The 24,492-nt window shown below is 40.7% G+C and overlaps 1 protein-coding gene across 2 annotated transcripts in view; it reads right to left on the reverse strand.

Moving 5' to 3' along the window:
• The window catches only part of sox3 (SRY-box transcription factor 3), a 110,441-nt gene that overhangs the window by 24,065 nt on the left and 61,884 nt on the right, over positions 1-24,492 (reverse strand). For both annotated transcript variants that reach the window (XR_013295588.1, XR_013295587.1), the window contains exon 5: positions 23,842-23,944. The gene's annotated coding sequence lies outside the window, so the exon portion shown is untranslated. The remainder of the gene's footprint in view (positions 1-23,841; positions 23,945-24,492) is intronic.

Consider the following 24,492-nt stretch of genomic DNA (forward strand, 5'->3'; position numbering starts at 1 on the left):
AGTCCGTTCCAGTCATTGCGACCAGTCCGGTCCCGCCATGGCGACCAGTCCAGTCTCGTCCAGTCCAGTCATGGCGCCCAGTCCGGCCCCTTCATGGCGACCAGTCCAGTCTCGTCCAGTCCAGTCATGGCGCCCAGTCCAGTCCCGTCCCGTCCAGCCATGGTGCCCAGTCCAGTCACGTACCATCCAGTCATGGCGACCAGTCCAGTCCCATTCAGTTATGGCGCTGAGTCCAGTTCCATCCCATCCAGTCATGGCGTCCAGTCATGGCGACCAGTCCGGTTCCTGTCCAGTCATGGACGACCAGTCCGTTCCAGTCATTGCGACCAGTCCGGTCCCGTCATGGCGACCAGTCCAGTCTCGTCCAGTCCAGTCATGGCGCCCAGTCCGGCCCCTTCATGGCGACCAGTCCAGTCTCGTCCAGTCCAGTCATGGCGCCCAGTCCAGTCCCGTCCCGTCCAGCCATGGTGCCCAGTCCAGTCACGTACCATCCAGTCATGGCGACCAGTCCAGTCCCATTCAGTTATGGCGCTGAGTCCAGTTCCATCCCATCCAGTCATGGCGTCCAGTCATGGCGACCAGTCCGGTTCCTGTCCAGTCATGGACGACCAGTCCGTTCCAGTCATTGCGACCAGTCCGGTCCCGCCATGGCGACCAGTCCAGTCTCGTCCAGTCCAGTCATGGCGCCCAGTCCGGCCCCTTCATGGCGACCAGTCCAGTCCCGTCCTGTCCAGTCATGGCGCCAAGTCCAGTCACGTCCCATCCAGTCATGGCGACCAGTCCAGTCATGTCCCAACAAGTCATGGTTGTTTGTGCACCTTTATATGTTTAATTGAATAAAAGTATGCCGATTGATTCCTGTTTCCCTGCATTTGGGTCCCCCATCCCTCATCCACTCACGATCCATCATGACACATTTGGCTGAATATGAACAGATAATCAGGTTGCCACAAACAGTTGTGAGTATTCTTAAATTAGACTTTGATAGGTGCACCTTGGACTGATTGAAAAAAACATTTGCAGCCCTCTGAGCGCCCTTGACCTGGATTAAGAGCAAAGGCCAAAACAGTTTACGGGCCAGATTCAAATGACAATTTGAACAAATCTCAGATGTTTTCTCCCCAGTTGAGGAGCTTAGAAACACAATGCTGCTTCACTTTGTTTGCTTGTGGAAACCTTCAATAATCCTCGCGCCCGACAAGCAGGTATTCGGTTTCCCCCCCGCGACAGTGATGTACGCGAAGCCCCTCCCGCCCATCTCCGGCGGACTTTGGGGCTGGGAGTGGTGATTTCCGACCGATAACCCGCCCCTCCCCTCGACGGCACTGTGGGGAGAAACCGGAGAGGACGAGAGACACATCCTGTGTCAGGCACCTGAGAGAACGCCTCATCGGGCTGAAACAAAGAGGCCACCGTTGGAAAAATCGGAACACGGGATGACATGCGACTGTCATACATGCGCGAGGAAAGGATGCTATGCTGTCAAGACAGCTCGACATCCCCGGTCATGGCTTCATTCAATAGAAAAAGTCTACACACCCCTCTTCAAATGCCAAGTTTTTGCAATAAAAAAAAAAAAAGATTTAAAAACTTTGTCCATCATTAATGACCTTCACATTTTTGGGAAAACGGGAAGTAGAAATAAGTTACTCAACGGGGCTGCAAAATTGTTCACACCCTCTTATAACTGGGATATGGTTGTGTTTATAATTCATCTACCACATTCAAATTCCTGTTAAATGGGAGTGAGCACACACCTGCCAGTATTGAAAGTTTCTCTGATTAACATCAAATAAAGTTCAGATGTTCTAGTAGGCTTTTCTTGCCATGTGCCGCGTACATATTTGCTTGGCATGAAACCTTTGCCTGATCTGGAAACTCTTATTTGAAGCCTTAATGCTTGTTTGAGAGCTGAACTCTGAAACTGAAAAATTTGAAAGACTCTCATTTGAAACTGTAACTTTGATTTGTAAATGCCTGCTTTGAAAACCTAACGCTGCTTGAAACCTTAACCCAATGAAACCTTATGTTTTAGAATACTTTGACAATTTCAAAACCTAAACCTTATTTACAACCATAACACTGATTTATAACCCTACTTGAAAATCCTAACCCTGCTCGAAACCCTAATCTGAAACCCTACCCTTTTTTTCTTGGCATGTGCTGTAGGCAGTATCGGGCAGTAACTAGTTACTAGTAATGCGTTACTGTAACTTAGTTACTTTTTACAATAACTAATACTCTAATGCATTACTTTTTTAAATACAGTAACAAAATGGTGCGTTAAAATTATTTTATTTAATCATTTAATTGTGCGACACAAACAGAAACAAATAATGAATGGAAGGCTGCTGTGTTTTGTACTACTTCCTGTTTACAATGGATCGCCACTGCCGTACTAACGGAAAATATGCATTGTGGGCGGAACTCTGCAGTCATGGTCAAGACAAGTTTTTCGACACGGAAATACGCTCATTACGTGACTTTAGTTGAGCATAAAGGAACAGTGTATGTTTCTTTTTTTTTAGAAAAGTAACTAAAGAGTTACTCGCCGACTTGCGGAAAGTTAAAGCTTCCACTTTTGCTCTCCATCAGTGAGGAGACCCCCGAACCCCCCCCCCTCGCTTCTCCTCCTCCCCGTCATTAGCGGGCTTCATTAGAGATAAGCGGGGACAATGAAGTCCCGGATCACGCGGCCGTCTTATCTCGGGCCTCATCTGCAGCGTGTGGTGTCTCTGTCACAGGAAGTTGTTTAAGACCAAGTCAAACACTCAAACATCCTGTGGCATCATCCCGCTTACGCACACACAGCGACATGCGCAAACACCTCCGTGCACAACTTCCTTATGGCACTTCACACTTGGCTGGCGAATGTCCTCCGCGGCGCGGACATGTTTGAAGTCACACGGCGCAGGTGGGACGTCACATAACGTCGCTGTCTGGCGCAATTCTTGCTCGCACCTACAACATTAGTCAAAAACATTTGTTTGGACTTATTAAACAAAAGTAAAACTTCAAGTTGCTGTTATTCTCTTATTTACTGTTCCAAGGTTATTTAAAGTTAACCAAAAGCGCTCAAACTTACTTACAAACGCCCTACCTCAAAAAATTCAAAATAAAATCCAATAAATAGATTTTTGTTTGTTTGTTTTTCCCCTCTAATTTCTACATTTGATTGATTCAAACTGTTCCATCTTTAAACTGTTCCGCTTCACCCTACCTCAAAAAAATGTCAACATTTCAAAATAAAATCCAATAGTTGTTTTTTTTGTTTTTCTCTTCTAATTTCTACATTTATTGATTGATTCAAACTATTCTAAATTTAAACTGTTCCGCTTCACCCTACTTCAAAAAAATGTCAACATTTCAAAATAAAATCCAATAGTTGTTTTTTTTTGTTTTTCTCTTCTAATTTCTACATTTATTGATTGATTCAAACTGTTCTAAATTTAAACTGTTCCGCTTCACCCTCCCTCAAAAAAATGTCAACATTTCAAAATAAAATCCAATAGTTGGTTTTTTTTGTTTTTCTCTTCTAATTTCTACATTTATTGATTGATTCAAACTGTTCTAAATTTAAACTGTTCCGCTTCACCCTACCTCAAAAAAATGTCAACATTTCAAAATAAAATCCAATAGTCGTTTTTTTTTGTTTTTCTCTTCTAATTTCTACATTTATTGATTGATTCAAACTGTTCTAAATTTAAACTGTTCCGCTTCACCCTACCTCAAAAAAATTCTAAATAAAAGCTAATAATTGTTTTTTTTCTCTAATTTCTAAATGTATTGATTGATTTAAACTGTTCAACTTAGCCCTACCTCAAACATTTTTCAACATTTCAAAATAAAAGCTTTTTTTTTTCTCCTCTAATTTCTAAATGTATTGATTGATTTAAACTGTTCAACTTAGCCCTACCTCAAACATTTTTCAACATTTCAAAATAAAAGCAAATTTTTTTTCCTACTCTAATTTCTACACTTATTGACCGGTTCAAACCGTTCCAATGTATTACTTCAATAAATCCTTTGAGTAAATCCTGCACTCCAGACTGCTTGACTTCACTTCTGTTGGCAGCTTGTTCTATTTTTGTGCAGCATAACAGCTATATGCTGCTTCACCATGTTTGCTTTGAGCTCTGGGCTCCCCTATTTGACCCAAGTCTGCACACGTCGGAGCCTTGACTTGAAGTTGAAACACTACTTAGAGGGTTTCTTGAAGCACTACATGGAAGAAAAAAGCCTGGAAAGCAACACTTCTTTGAAACCCTAATCAAAGAAAAAATAAAAATAGAAAAACCTGTTTTGAACCAGGCTCCAAACTACTAAATGATTTCTTGTCATTTTTCAGGTGAAACTGTCTTGTGTAAAGTTGTGAGATGAGCTATTCTCGGATTAACTTTCATGAGTCGGTCACGCACGCACACGCGCACGCGCGCGCGCACGCACGCACACGCACGCACACAACCGCCCTCCATGCTGGGGAGGAAGCCAAAGTGCAGGCAGGTTAATATCGGGGAGCACTCGACAACAATGGCGCGTTATGAGGTGCTGCGGTAGTAATGAGGTCTTTGTTGGGACGTTAGTGCGCGGCCGCATCCCATCATTACTCATCCTGGGAGAGCGCTGGCCCGTCGGGATGGCAACCGGGACTTGACTGAGGCCACGAGCAAGACCTGAATCTCAATGTCCCGGCCATTGCGCAAACACACACACACACACACACGCACACAAACAATGTGTGTGGTGGAGGAGGAAAAGTTTTACAAGCCGAGTAGAAGAGGCGCAAAAGTACTCAGACTTTGTACTTTAGTCGAAGTACAGATAACTGTGCTAGCATTAGCAGCGTTAGCTACTCAAGTGAATTCACCCAAACTTTTCCATGAACTTTAAAAACACGACCGACTTGCTGTCATTAGCACTGCATGTCATTTAGCAACAACACGGCTTTGGTTAAGAAAAGTCCATTTAGCTTTGTGCTAACAAACAATGCTAGGCTAACAAATATGGACATGGACGGTGCAATGTTATAGCGCCTAAAGCCAGTGAGTGATATTTGAACACTAACAAATAGACGGACAATGAAAGTAAACTCACAGGCATATATTCTTTATCCTTTTTGAAAAATGGCAAGTATTACTACAGTTTACTGAGCATCTTCTTCATGTATAAGCGTATGTACATTTCAATACAGTACTAAAGAGTTTTCATATTGTGTGGAGATTTTTTTTTTTGAAAGAAAAAAAAAAGTTGCCAGAAAATAAATATTTAAATAGAGTACAGATACTGGGAAAATTGATAAGTGCAGTAACTCGCAATAACACAACCACTGATCACAAGGTGCTCTGCTTAACAATAGTAAATATATACTAAAGTCAGTCAACTTAAAAAAAAATCATCTAAAAAGTATTTTTTTTTTCCTTAAAAAATATACTAGTTTTTTTTCATATTCTTCCGTCAATTATATTATTTTGAATCCCTTGATTTTCTGAAATATAAAACTTTCTGAAACAAAAGTCCAACTTTTTTGTTCTATTTTTCTAAGTAATATGACTCTTTTTTTTTTTATATAACACTATTTAAAAAATAAATCAGACTCTTGAAAAATATCCATCTTGGGCCTACTTTTTATTAAATTTTTTAAATATATATATACACAACTTTTTCTAACGGAATCTCCCATCAAATCAGAACTTTAGTTCAATTCTCATGTCAGCTTTCTAAGTTGATGCACTCCACATGCACAAGCCACCGCACAAACACACACGTTTGCACATGCACGCGTACGTGCGCGCGCCTCTCCAATGACTGTCCAGTGGAGGTATGCGGTGGTGTGAGAGTCATCCTGCAGGTTGTCGGGCGCATCGGGTCAGCGCCGAGCGGTCAGCAGCTGCTGTCTGGCCGAGGTCCTGCAGTTCCCAGGCTGGGGTGGGTAGTGGGGGGGGGGGGGGTCGTAATGGTAGAGCAGGGGTGGCAGTGGTGGTGGCGGGGATCGGGATTGACAAGCCCGTAATAAAATCAGGCGCCCTGGATGGGTTGTGTGCGGCCCATTGTTCCCTCGGCAAGGCCCGCGGCTGCTGTTTACTTTCTCCCATATGCATTATTCAACGGCACAGGAGCTACGGGAGGTGGGGGTGGGGGGGGTGGCTATGAGTGAGGGAGGGGGGGGGGCAATGTGCTTGGGGGCCCATTCAGGGATCCTCTTGCCCTTGTTTTGTTTTGCTAATTTTCAATTAAAATAAACCATCGCTGGCCACTACCTCAGCTCAGCCATGAAGCGCACACAGAAAGAGAGAAAGGATGAGAAGAGAAGAGAAGAGAAGAGAAGAGAAGAGAAGAGAAGAGAAGAGAAGAGAAGAGAAGAGAAGAGAAGAGAAGAGAAGAGAAGAGAAGAGAAGAGAAGAGAAGAGAAGAGAAGAGAAGAGATAGATAGACAGACAGACATAGTTTCTGTGATAAATCCGTTCCAGGAAAATGAATTGTCCAAAATCCAAAGCAATAATTCCAATTGTGAATAATAGTAAACCTAATAAATCCGTTTCAAAATATTACCAAACAAGATGAACGTCATGGCCAAGTCATGCTTTTTTTTTTTTTTTGTACTAGATGGAATGTAGACAAAAAAATCTTCAATAATGGAATGATTTAAAAACTAAGGCATACAAAAACTGACATTCTGCTGTAGAAGAAAAAGAAGAGCAAGTAGAGGTATTGAAGAATAAACAATACATTAATAAGCACATAAATATTCCTTAAATCCAGTTTTTTTTTTAAAGTTTTTTAAAACTTTCAAACTTTTTTTAAGTGCTTAATTTACAATTTATAAAAAAAAAATAGTCATAGTTTTTTTTTTTTTTTTTTTATGCATAGTTACTGTGCCATCAATGCTAATTTCAGATAGCCTGTCTATGTTGTTTCATGGTATATGTTAGCATTAAGCTAGCTGGCTTTTTTTAAATTTATTACAATATAGTTGTTTTGGTGTTTAAACATACCGTGTTCACAAAATGGTCTTCCATTTCTTGACAGTGAGTGGGTAAAAACCGAATTAAAAATTATGTTTGGATAAGTTCAAATGCAGGGAGCTTAAATTTAAAGAAACGTTTTTTAAATCGTCTCGCTATATTGCAGATTTGCGCAACGAGCGCGCGTGTGAAACTTGTATCGGGCGATCAGCGGGACTGCGCGTACCTTGAGCTTTCATTCCACAAGTTATTGCGCTTCGCACCCTTTGAGGTGGCAACAGGAGGATTCACATATGGCGGGAGAAAGTGCAAACAAATCCCCAAAGACAATGGCCGCCTCCCCTAATGACTCCCCGAGGTCATTAAAATGAGGCCAAACTAATCAATAAGTCCAGTGATGGCTCTTCTCTTTTCAGGCGTCCTTTTCTCACAGGAGGGGGCCCAGCTTGACTCGCGAGGTGCAAGGGACAGATGCGGCGGTGGTGCTACCGGAGGCGGGGGGGGGGGGGGTTACTTTGGGGGCGGACGAGCCGGGTTAAAGATTCACCGCACATCTGTCACTGGAGGCCGGCGTCAAGCGGCGGGCGGCGGGCGGCCTTCCCCCGCTGACAGGCTGCCGGCCTGCCCCGGCGCCGTCTCATCTACCTGCGGCTCTGCCGGGTTCCGCCATCTGCCAACTGCTGCGTCACGGACAATTCATTAGGTACACCTGCGCCGTTTGAAATGAAGGTCGGGGTTTTGAGGTTTTAAGGCAGATTAGGGCTCCAGATGAAGGCAGAAATTGGATTCTGTTGTTAGATAAGCGGGAAGTTAATCGTTAACGATGGGTAAAGTTGTTTCGTTAATCACTCGCGCAAATCTTTATCCACTGACTTGTTAAAAACAGGAAGAAAATCTTACAAATGTTCAATTAAAATGGCCGACCACACATTTGAGCAGGCTGTGTACTAAAAACGGATTATTTGCTTTCTTGCTGTCAAGCAAGTACTGTAGTTAAAAGTGACTTTTGCAAGTATCTGTACTTTACTTGAGATAGTACTCAAGTAAAGTACAGATACTTGAGAAATTCATTTTCCAACGACTTTTTACTTGCATGAACGACATTTCAAAACAGATATCTGTACTTTCCATATTTCTTGTCATTTGCAATGTCGGCCTGTTACTTGTTTCAAACGCCGCGAAGGGCGACATGAATAAGGCATCATTTGTTATTTTATTTATTATTATTATTAATATTATTATTTTATTTTATTTTAATTTTATTATTTTTATTTATTTATAGTTTTTGAATTATTTTGTTTATTTATTGATTTATTCCTTTTTTTGTGTTTTTCTTTTTTATTAATTTTATTTTTCCACTGTGCATTTTGTAAATGTATTCATTTATTTATATTGTTTGCAAGGATGGGAAAGATACCAGGTATCGTATCGAGGTGATACTGGCCCTTATTTGAAGGTATCGGTACTGTTTTTTACGATCAGGAACTAGAAAATAGAAAATTGCCATTCATTTCATGAAATTTTAAAGGGAGGAAATGCTGTAATGGGATATATACTGTAGGTTTAACAGAAATAGATATTTTTGTTTATTAAAATGACCATTGGTGTTGGTACTTGAAATAAGTGAGTTGCGTATTCATACTGGTATCGGTCTTAAGAAAAAATAATATCAAACATCCCTAATTTGTTTGTATTATATATGTGTGTTTTTTTTAATTCATTAATTCTGCGCTTTTGTTCCCCACACCCGTGAGATGTATGGGATCGGGTGCTTTTTTTTAATGTTCTACTGAAAAATACCAAAATTTGAGCTTTTCTTTGTTATGTACCTGCACTATACTGGACTACTGATGTTGAATTCCAAAAGAAACTTGAAATGCGCGGTCGGACGTGTCCCGTCCGCGTTGGCGCTCGCTAAGTGTCGGCGTGAAAGCGTTGGAGGGCCTCTTGGCTCGGCTGGACACGCTCGCCCCCCCCCCCCCCCCCCCCCCCCCGCCGGGTGCAGGTGAGCGCTCAATGCGGCCTTCAGCACCTGCCCTCTTTGTTCCCTTCTGGATGCTTTTATGGTGTGCGTGGGGAAAAGGGGGGGGGGCATGATGGGGGGGGGTCTGAGGATTTGGGGGCTGTCACGGCCCTCGTAAAGGAAAGGCCACTAAAAGCTGCCTGGTCGTTGGGACAACGTCGTCGTCATGACTCTGGACGGACCTCAGTTGTCCCACAGACCACCGATGCATATGTTGGTTTCGACTTGAAAATTATTAACTCGTTCAATCGCAGCCATTTCCACTGAAGCAATCCCCTTCGCTCCCGGCTGTTTGACTGGATTTGGACTGATTTTGCAAGGCCCACAGAATATTGTGTTCTATAAAAAAAATGGAACCTACCAAAATAAAGATTAGAGTCTCTTCTTTCATAAGGAAAAAAAAAAGTATCTGCTTCCGTTTTGCAGCAAAAAGTTTCATCATTATTCACAAATCTGTTGAAAACACTGGCAAAAAGAGCTTGTTGCAACATGGCCCTGATTGATCTCTCTGTCTCCGTTTTTGTCATAACTACATTGCTTTAAGCGACGTCTTCAGGTCAGAAGCTGCTTCAAAGCCTTCTGTATGCTCTAGCATAAAAAACATTAAAAAAAATAAAATAAAATAAAGTATAAATATGTCTTTGGAAGTGAAGGACAAAGTATTAAAAAACAGACTTAAACGTTTTTGGGTTCGAATGAGTTATAATTACTTAAACCTGCACGACTCAACTGAAAAAAAAAAATAACTGTGGTAATGTGGTTGCACAAGTGTACACACCCTCTCAGCAGTCCCCTGCCATAAAGTTCTAGCTGTTCTAGTCGTCTTTTCCGGACAGTAAATTAAATTAAATTCATGAAATGGATCTCATTCCAAGGCATTAGATAGACCATGAAACAAAGTGACGACATCGTCGTCATCAAGTGAAGAAAATGTATCACAACAGCGACATTTCCATAAGACTGGATGTCCTTCCAAAATGCTTAAAAGACAAGAAGACAACTGATCAGAATGGCCGCCAAGACGTTAGTGAACTTGCACTGCGTTGAATATTTTGTTGTTTTGTTGCACATCTGTTGGGATTTTGTTTTCAAGCAATTAAAAATGAGTTGACGGCGGGCAAACAAACCAGGCGCCGACCAAGCGGTTTCACGTTGGCGGCAGGTCAGCGGCGGCCTGCGAATGCGTCGCACACATCAATGTTTCATTCAGACGATTTTCCGAGATATGAAATGTAGCTGATAAGACTCAAGCAAATTAAGGCGCTGAAAGGACGAGCAGAAGCGCACATCGCCTCTTTGAGTGCCAGCATCTTCGAAAGCAATTACCGGACAAGAAATAGATCATTATTTTTTTTCTTAAAGGGTTGGGTTGCCGACGGGGGGGGAGGTGGGGGGGAGGGGGGCGAAGGTGCTTGCTAAAAGGGCGGGGGAGGCTTTTCTAGATTGAGGAGGGAGGGCACAATAAAGACATAATCATCTCGGCTCAACTTTTTCCTATCCAACTTTCCGATTTTAATTTGCCATCTGCGAAGTGCTACCTAATTTACTTTGGTCTCGTCCCCTTCAATGCTCCATTGTCGGCGGCGCTCGGATTCGGAGCTGCTTCCTCTCTTAGCTCACCTCGCCGTGAAATTGGTTTAATGAAGCTGAAAGGTATGGCGCTCTCACAACACTGTGGATTCCAGTGACACTGCTTGATCCGCTCACACACACACACTCACACTCACGCACACACACACACGCAGCTCCCTGCACCACCGAGATGAAAATTTATGACACCCCCCACAAAAGATTCCTATCTCACACATGCATATTCAGTGGGCGAACACACCGATCGTTTCGAATCAGCCGACGTGTTCTCGGCCACAATTTAGTGGAATATCAAACCAAAAGGAAGCAGACATTTGCTCTCTTCAACTTGCATGAGCTTGGCTCGAAGGCAGCACAACCATGTGACTTCTCCCAACCAATCAAACACAAAAGGGCAAAATAAAGTTCTCGCATTCAAAAGTTTGGGTCATTTGGAAAAATGCGTAGCTTTTTTTTTCTCAATCAAGATAACATAAAACGAATCGAAAATACTATTTCGGCACTGTTAAGGCCTTTTCGCACTGCACTTAGCAACGCGCAGGGCAGCCATTCATTGTGTTTAACTCATTCACTGCCATTGGCGGCTATAGACGTCAAAAATTCATTTGAACTATTTCTATTAGTTTCGCTTTTGTCCCCACTTTTGTTAACAAGACTATGAAAACCTAGAATTTTTTTATTGTACATTCAGAAAAGATATAAAATTTGTGATTAACCGTGAGTTAACTAGTGAAGTCTTGTGATTAATTACAATTAAAAAAAAATTAATCGTCTGACACCCCTCATTTTTAATAGGCGATTAACTTTTTTTAAAATTGTAATTAATCACATGACTTCACTAGTTAACTCACGATTAATCACACATTTTCCGTCTGTTCTAAATGTACAGTAAAAAAATGTTCTAGGTTTTCATACTCTTAACAAAAGTAAAAAAAAAAAAAAAAAAGTGAAACTAATAAATAGTTCAAATGAATTTTTGACGTCTATAGCCGTCAACGGCAGTGAATGAGTTAAATATGCTGTTAAAAGTGACAAACCCTCAAATTAATTTGAATTTGAGCGGCGTAGCGGTGACATCCGAAGTCGCACCAATCAGAGGGAAGCCGGCGGCGTGATTTCCGAGTGCTGACAGGAAGAGACCAAAATGTACGGAAAGTCTCCCTGTTACTTCCTGGTTGGCTGCCACGCAAGCACATCCAAATATGGGCAATCTTGCAAAGGGGCGCTATAACATAAGTGCAGTGTGAAAATCCAACCCCCCCCCCCCAGTCTAATAGCACATTTTATAAACCGTCGATTATATTACAAAAAACAGCCAATAAAATACTAAAATACAATAAATAAAATAAAAAAGAAATGCATTCAAATAATTAAAAAACTGAAAATATTTTTTAAGAAATTAAATGAAATTTAAAAAAAAAATTTTTTCACAATTCACCCTGGTCATAAATTTGAAATTATTCCTCCATACCTTTGGGCTGATGAAACCTCATAATTGGGATGTATTATCACTAAAAACATTTTTAAAAATTCAGAAGACAAAAGATGTTGGATTAAATTGTGATTATTTTCCAGGAATAAAACGTCGCAGCGATTGATCATCTTTCCAATAGATTTGCTTCTGTTTCATGTTGTGTTTTGTTTTCTTGTGTGGCCTGTTGTTTGGTTTTCATCACCGCTCTTCCCGTCATGAATCTTTATTACATTCATTCAGACAAATTGTTGATTATTTTCTTCCTTGAATTCCGCATACAGCAGCGGGATGACGTTTAAATGTTGTTGGAAAAATCCCGTGAGGACATTTTCATGTTGTTGATTTCGAATTCATGGCAAAAAGATCACATTTTAAGGGTTCAATTTCAACATATTTAAGTGACAATAGGGTTACATTAATCACAGTTCGACCGTGTGTGTGTGTGTGCGTGTGTGCGTGCGTGTGTGTGTGTGTGTTTTCGCACCTCTCCCAATCTCTCCCTGTGAAAGGCGTTCTCCTGTTACCTGCGCCGCTGGGTGCGGCTTCTAATTGGAGCGGGCAGGAAGTCCTGTGGGATTATTGTGTGTATGCGTGGCACGAATATGATCCGGCCGTGCTCATATCGCTTACTTGCTCTCGTCCTCATTTGAGGACAATCGCATGGAAATGCATCCGTAACCCAATAGGGCGACCCGGGCCAGAAGTTTCTGCTCGGAGGCTCGGTTTGGAACTGGTTTTACTCCAAGTAAAGAGGGAAAGGAGGCCAACGGGAGAGAGTTGAAACTCTTTCTCGGCTAGTCAAGACTTTAAAGTTAAAATGCGTTTAAAGTGCGCGCGATTGTCGTTTTAAGGCCAAGTCGGCCCACAAGCGGTCATGACGCACATTCGCTTGACGGTTCTGTTGTTGATCCAAGAGAACTCAACCACTTTCCCCACCGTAGTATCTGGCAGCCTGCACTGCGTGTCTCTTTTGCAGACGGGACAAAGATGGCCGTTGACCTCTTAAATACACACGTAGCGATAATCCAGTCCAACTTGATGATTTTTTTTTCTTTCTCATGATAAAAAAATCAATATGCAGCGGATTGTCGTGATCTTAAAAAAAAAACATTTCAGGAGGATTATTATGAAGAAGGTGACACACATACCATCTTTTACCCCTCTTTTACGGCTCCCGAACAAAGTCAGCAAAGGCACGATTATCGGTGTTGCAAAAATTATACTCAGCAATTATTACATGATAAGAATGATTTTTTTTTTTTTACCCCCAATGTGCTGAACAAATTTAGGGGCCAATCATCATTAAGTTGGGGTCACACAACAATCGGGCAAAAATTGATCATTTTTTGCCCCTTGCGATCAAATTCAGCAAAGGTTCAGTTATCAGATGTCTCTGAAAAATCATCCTGAGATTTTATCCCGGGGTGTGTTAAGAGGGATTCATGCCGCTCATCATAAAAACATAACCAACAATCGGGCCAATTTTTTTTAACATTTTTGTCCCCCTGCGATGAAAGCCAGCGAAGGTCCGATTATTACCGTATGCCTGTAAGCGGATTTCCTGACCGATTAGCCTGTGATGTGGTGTTAAGACATAACTTGAGTACACCACAAGAGACTTTTAAAAAAAAAAGTCAGATGTTGAAAATCTTTATGTACGGTACGTGGTGTGCAGTGTTGGTCATGTCGCACAATCAGCGCACCGATCACACTTGATGATCTTGAGGTCTCTCATATTTTGAAAATAAATTCAAGCCGGGTAACCACAAAATAGCAATTTGATCATCGTCCTCCCATTTTCCCGATTATCGTATGTCTTGGAAAAAATTGTGCTTGGGTGATTATCCTACGGTGTTTAGTGTATTTTTTGTCCCAGATTTCAAGTACAACAGAGACATTTCTTTATTGTGTGGGGTCTTTCCCATTTTGAATAAGCAATGTAGGGACACAAATACCGAAAATCGGGCCAAAATGGAAAATGTTCCATTCTTTTTGATCAAAGCAAATACCTGATCTTTTTTTTTTTACTGTTAACTGTGTTAATTTATTAGTCTTAAAATACTATCCTGAGTGATTATTTTGTGGTGCGGGATGTTTTCTTTCCTCCGAGATCTTGAGTACAACAACAACTATAAGAGATTATTTTTTACACCCTTTGTGGATGAATCCAAGTTCAAAACTGATGAAAGTGGGTTACACTCAAACATGCTGAGCATTTTCCATCACCTCAAGCATGCGGTGTGCTGTAATGAGTCCACCACACACGATAAGCCCACTGAGCCCACTTGACAATTTTCAAGTGCATGGGGTCTCTTCCAATGTAATAATCGATTAAAGCGAGGTACGCACACACCAAAATTGAGCATTTTCCACACAAGTGATCAAAGTCAGCAAAACCCGATTATCAAATGTCGTGACGTGTATTTTTCCTCCCCGGATTTTGAGTACGCACGCAATCCTGTGCAAAAATCAGTTGCGGTGTTCAAAATGGTAACATGCGTACTGACGTGCCGATCCGACGGGACGAGCCGCCGCAGCACCCGCGGGACCAAACAGGCGAGCGCTGGAATGATTCCCTTGGACGGCCGCGCCAAAGTGATTCCACCTGCCTGTCAGCACATTCCCGCCCGCCCGCCGTGTGCACGTCGCGGCACGTGTTTGTTTTGGCTCGTTTCCGCCATTCCTGCAGCGCCATCATTACCAGAACTCTGCGTAATTAGATCATCAACACGCGGCCAACGCGAATTCAGGCAACACTCATGGGAAAGTGTGTTTCGCTTGGCGTGCACGTGCACTACCGCCTTTGGGCCACTAGTGGGGGCTGGTGAACACATGATGCCACTCCCAGCCTTGCAGGCTTGGGGAAAAAAAAAAAAAAAAGGGTGTTTGCACAGTGCAAGGAACTGACACTGAGATTTTTTTTTTTTTTTTAGGAAATGTTTGTTTAAAGGCAGGTAGACAAACAAGCGGCGAGGGTCTTGGTGTTCAATTACACGCATGCAGACCGAGCGGATGATTAGTTTGTCAACACTTTTTTTTTTGACCCATACAAAGCTTTTCATCTCCTTTTTTTTTTTTTTGCTAGTATACTGCTTTTCAAACTATAAATATGCTAGTTTTTGACTTTATAAAATGTTCAATATTTTTTTAAAACATGTTAGCATGTTTGAGATCAAGTTTGCTATATTAATATCTAAATGAAGAGTACTTTTCCACCTATTTTGTGAAAATCCAAATGCAAATGTAAACTGTTTATGTACTTTGTACTTTTTATACTTACAGTCAGTGTTGCCATTCGTACCTTGAAAATAAACTGATTACTTTAAAAAGTAATAAAGTTAGATTAATAAAGTTGTTGGCATGTTTGAGAAATAAACATTTCTAAATATTTCTGATGCTATTTTATGGACTTATGTCTAAATTTGTAGTGTTTTTCCACTTATTTTTTTGGGGGGGGGGAATCCAAATACTTTGTATTGTTACATTGACAGTCGATGTTGCCGCAGTTACCTTGAAAATTTACTTCATTACTTCATTGATTGCTTGCTTTCAAAAGTAATTAAGTTACTTCACTGATTATTTCATTTTAAAAGTAATACATTTAGATTACAAGTTACTTTAAGAGTTACGTCACGCTTAACATTTTTAATAGTGACATTTAAGAATAAAGTTTGTTTTTATTCAAAATAAAAGAAAGGCAACATTTTTGACTTTGAATTATTTTTATAAAAAAATAATAACGAGTATTTCACTTAACATAAAATGGGCTACTTTGTTATTTTTAGAAGACTTCACTTAACACATTTTGTATAAAATCTAAGAATTAAGGCAGTTTTTTTTACTTGACATATTTAGCTAATTAATGTAAAGGGAAAAGTCAACATTTATAAATGTACATGGTTTATAAATATAACAATCCCATTTGGGGACCTCCTGCAGTGAGACAATTTGTCGGAACTTTCTCGTTACGCTTGAATGCACACCGCACTCCAATTCCTGCTTCTTCTCTTCTTCTTTTTTTGACGCAGGCTAGAAATGTCGACAGCGCAGAGCGTGCAACAAATCGTAATATTTTTGTTTTAGCGGACACAAACTCCAAATAATTGCTGTTTATGTTGCATGGACGGATTGTCAAGAAACGGAGCACGACGCATTGATTGGGGCGCATTTGGAAATTCGCGCTGACGTCCTCACGCCACTCCGAGCGCGCTGTGTTCGGTCAGGTCGAGCGCGTTCCCAACTAAGAAGAGAGGAAAGGAGGTTTTGAAGGAAGATGAGCAGGCTTCGAGTGCACTTCCTGTCACCCCGGAAGACGGCAACGTGCCTCAAGCGTGCGGGAAGGACAACAAACACAACTCTCTTTTCACTATTCAAGTCGGTCTAATCAAAAATAATTATATATATTTAAAAAAAAAACATACAATAACAGGCAGACTTTGACATTAATACCTCTTTGACGGTGTGACTCAAAAGTGAGCTTGATCTTTTTGTGAATGGAAGGCGACGATTGACTCACAAGTCGTTAGATTGTGCAAGTGTACCTAATGAAGTGGCTGCTCTGGATAGTTTACACTTATAGTGCTACACTTTCAAATTGTATTATTTATATTTTTGCTTAATTAAAAAAAAATACTTACCATATTTTGATAGATTTTTTTTTTTTCAATTAAAAAAAAATTTAATAAATGTTTTTTTTTTTTTTTTTAAATATATATACATATATATATATACACATACACACATATATATATATATTTTTTTTTTTGTATGTGGGTGAGTATGTGTATGTGCGTGTGTGTGTTTTGATAGATTTTAAAAAATCTGACTGCTAATGTCATTAAATGAAATAAGTAAAAATTATAAAATAAAATAAAATTGTTGAGCAAAAAAGTCTTAAATAGTTAAAAGTGTGTTTTTTATACAGTAGATAGAAGTGATAGGTCTCACATATTTTTCTGAAATGATCAGCCGCCATTCAGAGGATATTTTTGTTTTGAAGAAAACATTGCAAAAATGCTTAGTGGGCAGTGAACTCAATTAATATCACTTCAAGTCAACAAACAGCGTGTGATTAAATAACCACAAAAAAAACTTTGCCTTCTTCTAGCTTAATGCTAACACACAATGCAAAATCCCATAGACAGGCTAATGAATAGCATCCAAGCAACGGACTTTTGAACACAAACTCTGTACGATGCGTTGATTTTGCCTGACGTTGTCAATAATGCGAGTGAAATGCAAGTTAGTTAGTTAGTTGGAACGGCTGGACTTTTTTTCTTTTGGCTGTTGCCGCAATACTCTTTCCCCGCACTTCCTGATGAGACACACTTGGCAACCGGCTGCTGTTATCGTAACGGCAAAAATTTGGTGGCGCACCAAAGAGCCGATGGGCAGCATACCAGGAAAACGACAGTGCTCTACTGTACTGCGCTGCCTCCAACTTTCTGATGTGCTTGCCAATTTCTCTGACAAAATGGCCTTTGTTTTCGCGTCACACGTGAAGCTGCCGGGCTTCGTTTTAATTGCCGTGAATCCATACTGAAAATTAAAGGTCAAAAAGTCATTTGAGAATTGTGCTTTAGTTGACTTTATTATTGCACACTATTTAGTGGCCTTGGTTTTATCTTGCACTTGACAAATACTCTATGCGTACAACAGCGTTCCCTCGTTTTTCCGCGGTTCGGTTCCCAAAAAATACTTGCAATAAATGAAATCTGTAAAGTTAGTTAGCTTTCTGTTTTACATTTATTATAAATGCTTTAAGGCTCTAAAACACACATTCATCACAGTTTATACACTTTACTCATCGAGGCATTTACAGTTTCTCATATTTCTCTCTTTTTTTAAACATTCTCAACGTTCAAACATTCATACATTTGATAAAATAGGTACATTACTGTAAAAAAAAAAAAAAAAAAGCATCCAAAATTGCTTTTTAAAAAAGCCACGAAAAATGAACCGCATTAAAGCGAGGGAACTTAAAACACTAAAAGTAACTCTAAACCTAATAAAATAGACAACGACTACTTGAACCCTGAAAACTTTGTGTCGTATTGCATCAGAAGGAGTTCATTTGCTGCGGGTTCAACAATGCAAGCATTCATTAATAAATCAAGGCAATAACAAGCCTCCCGCGCCGTTTGGCAACACTCGGGCAAAGTTGGGCAACTTTGGTTTGACACATCCTGTCAAAGGACTTCAAAATAAAAGCAATCATAATAACCATTACACTACACTTTCCTTGGCCCTTTTATTTTGAAGCTCTGACTTTTGACAGGATGTGTTCAGCTGATGTTGGCCAAGTGGAAGCTCCGCATCAATTTCAGGAAATTATTGGCCGGGTTGCATGTTTTTTCCGCACCAAAACGGACCCCCAAAAATTGTCCAAAACCGAGTCATATTATAACCAGGCCATACAAAAAACAAGATTGTACTGTGCTTCCTGCAAATTTTCCAGCGAACCCCTGAAAATGTATTCTTCAGCATCTATTCTTATTCTCTCACTGTCAAGAAATGCAAGACTATCAAGTAACATCACTCGGAAGAAAGGAAAAGATTTTTCCAAATAAAAATCAACATGCTGGATTGTAGCTGTTTAGTTGTCACTCCCAATTGAACTTTACTGTAAATCTGATGCATAAAACTGAGGAAAAATAAACATTGCATTTCCAAATTCCAAAACATTGTCTAATAAGTCTGCTAGCTTAATGCTAGCATATAATGTGAAACACCATAGACAGACTAACCTAAATTAGCATCGACGTTATGGTAATGACAACGGGAAGTTAAACATTGCATATCTAAACTCCAAAATGTTTTTCAATGAGAGTCTGCTAGGTTAATGCTAGCATATAATGTGAAACATCATAGAGAGACTAACCTAAATTAGCATAGATATTACGGTAATGACAAAGGGAAGTTAAACATTGCAACTCCAAAAAGTTGTCAAATGAGAGTCTGCTAGCTTAATGCTAACCTGTAATGTAAAACACCATAGACAGACTAACCTAAATTAGCATACAAGTTGGGCAACTTTGGTTTAACACATCCTGTCAAAGGACTTCAAAATAAAAGCAATCATAATAATAATAACCATTACACCACACTTTCCTTGGCCCTTTTATTTTGAAGCTCTGACTTTTGACAGGATGTCTTTCGGCTGATGTTGGCCAAGGGAAAGCTCCGCATCAATTTCAGGAAATTCAAATTACCGAATGAACAATACTGAGCTCTCCAGAAAAAAAAACTATTTCAGGAAATTATTGGCCGGGTTGCATGTTTTTTCCGCACCAAAACGGACCCCCAAAAATAGTCTAAAACCGAGTCATATTAAAACCAGGCCATACAAAAAACAAGATTGTACTGTGCTTCCTGCAAATTTTCCAGCGAACCCCTGAAAATGGATTCCATATAAAAATATGTGAATTCCAGAACAGCATACCGTTTATAGGTGGGTTTTCAGTGTATAAATAGCAAACTCACACACAAAAACGGTTTGAAGGGCGTCTAAAAACAAAAGCCGCAGATAGCATCAGGTGGGACGCACCGTATCTCCGATAAGAGCCGGTGACACACTATAATACTTCAAAGGAGCGCGGGGCGATGGCGGCAGTGATTTCCTGGTGCGAAAGACGCCGCACATGCTCAGGTGTGACTCAGGTGAAAACAAGGGCAGCCCTCGGGGCAGCACAGTCACGCACATCAAACAAAACAATCAACATCGTAAAGTTGTTGTTTTCCGCCATTCGGGACGGCCAACTGGCGCCTGCTGACGGTTGGGACTTCAAAATCAAAAAGCAGGCGGCAAAGTGACAAGCGAGGCCCCAACGTGGGACGGCCACGCTACGCACGTACTGTGCAATTAGCAGACGGCGCCGGCCGTGCCGTCCACGATGTCGGCGGTGATGCCTTGAGGCGGACAAAATGGCTGCCGTGATTCCCAACTACTGATGTCAGATGTGCTAACTAGCACTGGTCTAACTTAGTTGGTGCTTCTCTGGAGAAAACACATGAAAGTCACAGTGGAAATACACTTCCATGAAAGCTCTTTTTTGACTGATCTTCGTAGCCGCTCGAGGCTTTCTGCGAGTTTGCCAATTCGGCAGACCGATCTCCACTTGCGCGTGTGTGGACATCCGCCCAGAGGACTGACACGTTGGTCGGAAATTTGGTCTCAGTGCCTGCTCAGACCACGTCTAAATAATGGCACGGGTGGTCTAATGTGATGCAAACAGCTACACGAGCTACATTAACGTTGATCATCACTCATTTCTTTGTTCCTATTGACCCTCTTTCTCTTATGTGAGTTTGTCAAAAACACCATTTGTCATCCTCGGTCAATTTGACCCATCATACATAGTGACTCAGTTTTATATATTTTTTTTTAAATATATTAACCTAATTAGCTACCATTTCATGATTATGTACAGTTCTTTATTGCAGCACTACAATTACTATATATATATATAATTATTTCATACAGTAAATAAAGTATTCCAAAATTTTTAAATATCTGAAGTATTGCATTTTTACTCATCTTAGTTATCATGTCAAACAAAAACAGAAGGTGTAGAGTTCCCAGGGTCAGCAGTATCTCTGAAAATTAAATAATAAAAATATTAATTTAAATTAGTTCCCTGAAGTTAACACTCAGAAAAAAAAAGGATCTATTATCATCCATATGATTCTTCAAAATGGCCGATGCCGATATTCGTCATATTGCTAAATATCGGCGCCAATAATCGGCCCGGCTGGTAATCGGTCTATCCCTATATTTTTGTATGTCGGTCCCTCGGCTTAATCAAAACCGGGGAATTAGTGTTGAGATTTCCTCTTTTTTTTTGCCTTCTTGGGTGGGTGTGTCCAAGCCTTTAAGAATGCGTGTAGGTGTCCCTCATTCTTTAAAAATAGCTCAGCGATGGGGACTTGCATGTGGCAAGAAGACGAATGACAAGTCATCTGCATGTGTGTGTGTTTGTGTTTGCAGTGTCATGTCAGGGAGGACCGTGTGAATGTCGCCTGATCGTGTCAAACGCTGACGCATGGCAGGAGTGTGTGACGGCTCCATCATCCGAGACGGAGACGCACACAGCCGAGCCATGACAAGAATGTGCGCCGTCGTGGGAGCGGAAAAGCTGCACACAGGCACGTACAGTGACAGAGAGAAAAAAAAAAAGTCTAGAAATGCACAGCACAAAATTGGACACGTCAAAAACCAACCGCCGCAATATTCCTGATGTTTATCGTTAAGATGATCCACAATGCTAAACATGTCTTTCGACTTTTTGAGGATTTTGAGAACTGGCAGCTCAACCAGCTGCAATCTATGATAAAACATTTTCATTTGACCTACCAGCTTCAATAAACACATTCAAAGAAATTCAACAACAACAACAAAAAAAAAGTATCCTTCAGCATCTATTCCTTTTCTCTCACTGTCAAGAAATGCAAGACTATCAAGTAACATCACTCGGAAGAAAGGAAAAGATTTTTCCAAATAAAAATCAACATGCTGGATTGTAGCTGTTTAGTTGTCACTCCCAATTGAACTTTACTGTAAATCTGATGCATAAAACAAAGGAAAAATAAACATTGCATTCCAAAACGTTGTCTAATGAGTCTGCTAGCTTAATGCTAGCATATAATGTGAAACACCATAGACAGACTAACCTAAATTAGCATAGATATTACGGTAATGACAAAGGGAAGTTAAACATTGCAACTCCAAAAAGTTGTCAAATGAGAGTCTGCTAGCTTAATGCTAACCTGTAATGTAAAACACCATAGACAGACTAACCTAAATTAGCATAGATATTACGGTAATGACAAAGGGAAGTTAAACATTGCAACTCCAAAAAGTTGTCAAATGAGAGTCTGCTAGCTTAATGCTAACCTGTAATGTAAAACACCATAGACAGACTAACCTAAATTAGCATAGATATTACGGTAATGACAAAGGGAAGTTAAACATTGCAACTCCAAAAAGTTGTCAAATGAGAGTCTGCTAGCTTAATGCTAACCTGTAATGTAAAACACCATAGACAGACTAACCTAAATTAGCATAGATATTACAGTAATGACAAAGGGAAGTTAAACATTGCAACTCCAAAACGTTGTCTAATGAGCGTCTGCTAGCTTAATGCTAGCATATAATGTGAAACACCATAGACAGACTAACCTAAATTAGCATCGACGTTATGGTAATGACAAAGGGAAGTTAAACATTGCATATCTAAACTCCAAAATGTTTTCCAATGAGAGTCTGCTAGGTTAATGCTAGCATATAATGTGAAACATCATAGAGAGACTAACCTAAATTAGCATAGATATTACGGTAATGACAAAGGGAAGTTAAACATTGCAACTCCAAAAAGTTGTCAAATGAGAGTCTGCTAGCTTAATGCTAACCTGTAATGTAAAACACCATAGACAGACTAACCTAAATTAGCATCGACGTTATGGTAATGACAACGGGAAGTTAAACATTGCATATCTAAACTCCAAAATGTTTTCCAATGAGAGTCTGCTAGGTTAATGCTAGCATATAATGTGAAACATCATAGAGAGACTAACCTAAATTAGCATAGATATTACGGTAATGACAAAGGAAAGTTAAACATTGCAACTCCAAAAAGTTGTCAAATGAGAGTCTGCTAGCTTAATGCTAACCTGTAATGTAAAACACCATAGACAGACTAACCTAAATTAGCATAGATATTACGGTAATGACAAAGGGAAGTTAAACATTGCAACTCCAAAAAGTTGTCAAATGAGAGTCTGCTAGCTTAATGCTAACCTGTAATGTAAAACACCATAGACAGACTAACCTAAATTAGCATAGATATTACGGTAATGACAAAGGAAGTTAAACATTGCAACTCCAAAACGTTGTCTAATGAGCGTCTGCTAGCTTAATGCTAGCATATAATGTGAAACACCATAGACAGACTAACCTAAATTAGCATCGACGTTATGGTAATGACAAAGGGAAGTTAAACATTGCATATCTAAACTCCAAAATGTTTTCCAATGAGAGTCTGCTAGGTTAATGCTAGCATATAATGTGAAACGTCATAGACAGACCAACCAAAATTAGCATAGATATTACGGTACTGATACTGCAAATCTTCAAGTGCTCCTCAACACACATGGAGTTGCAACACGTACAAACTGCTTCCTTAGTCGCAGACCTCAGCCAAGGCCATCCCAGCATTTTCTATAGCACTCATCCTCATCGGGTTCCCAGGGCGGCTGGAGTGGATGTACACCCAGGACTGGTCGCCAACCACTCACACATCATTTGTATGCTAATCAATGTGGATGTTTCTAATTAAACGGTTTCTGCCATGCCCCGTGTGTCATCCGTCTACTTGGCAAACGTCTGAGAACAAAATGTTCCCAACAGACACCATTAAAAAAAAAAAAATTGGGAGTTTCCATCCAAAATCAAGTCGGTTCTCATTTCTTGGTGAGAACGATGACGAAACGGCGACAGAAGTAACTTCAACCGCCTGACATTTTTGGAAGGCTCATTTGGGTCAAAGTGACAAAAACGAAGTGATTTTAAAAAAAGACCAGTTTGCATAGTTCATGCTCTGCAGTGCAGAACATGAAGGAATGTATCGAGCAACGCGAGGTGTTGCACGGAAGCCGATCTCATTTTTAAAAATCACAAATACAACATTTGAAATGCTTTTTGTTTGCATTCACATCATTTGTTGTCCACAATGAAAGACGAGCCATTTTGTTCACGCGGCCGCATACGCTCGCAAATAAACATGAAAGAAACTCACGTGGGTGTGTGTGCGTGCGTGCGCGGCGTGTCAGCCATGTCTGCAGGGTGAGGTGGCGGCCGACGCTTTGGCAGCAGGTCTGGCACGTCTTTCAGGCCCGAACCTGCACACGGGGCGAGAAAGGAGGATCAGAGTCATCGTTGAGGCCTTGAATTTGGCTGTGCTCGAACCATACGTTCCACTGGAGTTCACGGCGCCATCTCAGAACGGCCTAAACAAACAACATCACAGCGTTGTCGCTCCCGTGACATTTGTACGCAGTTCAACGTGTCGCAAGATGAACATTCATCGCAGCCGCGTTTCACAACAGATTCAAACAGAGAACAAAATGTGCCGTGAATGAAGCCAATTAAGACTTTTCAAGCCAAACGCCACCAGAGCAGGTCATCGCGCCGCGTTTGCCAGTAAATTGCAATAATGTGGTCGACTTCTTCCGGTATTGGGGCTTGACATCTTCCACTGCACTGACGACCTTCTTCGAAGTGAAGGATAAAAATAGTGAGGAGATCGCAATCGGAACATTTCAGGAAGGGCGGAACATCTCTGAACTTTTTTGCCCCAAAGCGCAGTTTTTGAAATTCCCACAGCACACCACCAAACAAAATGTCAAAAAAAGTATAAACACTACTCACAAAAAGGCTTTCATGTCAA

This window comes from Vanacampus margaritifer, chromosome 10 (assembly GCF_051991255.1).
Source record: "Vanacampus margaritifer isolate UIUO_Vmar chromosome 10, RoL_Vmar_1.0, whole genome shotgun sequence".
Lineage (NCBI taxonomy): Eukaryota > Metazoa > Chordata > Actinopteri > Syngnathiformes > Syngnathidae > Vanacampus > Vanacampus margaritifer.